This window comes from Mastomys coucha, unplaced genomic scaffold (genome assembly GCF_008632895.1).
Source record: "Mastomys coucha isolate ucsf_1 unplaced genomic scaffold, UCSF_Mcou_1 pScaffold22, whole genome shotgun sequence".
NCBI lineage: Eukaryota > Metazoa > Chordata > Mammalia > Rodentia > Muridae > Mastomys > Mastomys coucha.
The window spans coordinates 121634917-121635629 of record NW_022196905.1 but is presented as its reverse complement, the minus strand read 5'-3'; the positions used below and the strand labels follow the sequence as shown (position 1 = coordinate 121635629).

The 713-nt window shown below is 45.6% G+C and overlaps 1 protein-coding gene across 2 annotated transcripts in view; it reads left to right on the top strand.

Moving 5' to 3' along the window:
* The window catches only part of Tmem132d (transmembrane protein 132D), a 651137-nt gene that overhangs the window by 638989 nt on the left and 11435 nt on the right, over positions 1-713 (top strand). The gene's annotated exons all lie outside the window — the stretch shown is intronic.

The window sequence follows — 713 nt, the reverse complement described above, 5'->3', positions numbered from 1 at the left end:
GGGCTGCTCTTCCCTGGCTATTACATGACTGGTATGCTTTCTCTTCTGCACCTCTCAAGCCTGGTTCGTACTCCTTTCCCATCATAGCAGTTCTGTCCCATCTTCCTCCCTTGGTCCCCTTGCTTGGGAAATCTAAAGTCCGCCTCTGTCTTCCTGCCCAACAATTAAAAGCTGCTGACAAATTTTTTTACCAATCAGAACCAACTGGACACAGTGACCCTCAGTGTCTTCCATGCAGACATGCAGATTCCCGTGTAATTTTGGGAACCCAATTAACATAATACAAGCGTTAGACCAACTCCACAATAAACTCTTCCTTCCAGCAACCATTACCTGAATGTAAATCCTCAAAGAGCCTTTGACCCTTGATGTCTATTGGCAAGTAATGGTGGCTGGGGAGGGAGAGACACTGTCTTCAGTGGTTTAGCAACTGGTAAGATGCCCAGATTTCTGTAACTAAACTCTCCCACTTGTCTCTGGAAGCAATCCTAGAGAAACTCTTTGGTTCATCGTCCAAAACAACAAAAGACACAAAGTAGAAAGAAAGATTGGTTAATACAAGAAAGACCATCAGTGAAAGGGGATGAGATAGGGTAATGGCAAGGATTGGTAGGATTAAAATACATCTTGAAGCCGGCCTGTGGTTGGCACATGCCTTTAATCCCAGCACTTGGGAGGCAGAGGCAGGCGGATTTCTAAGTTCAAGGCCAGCC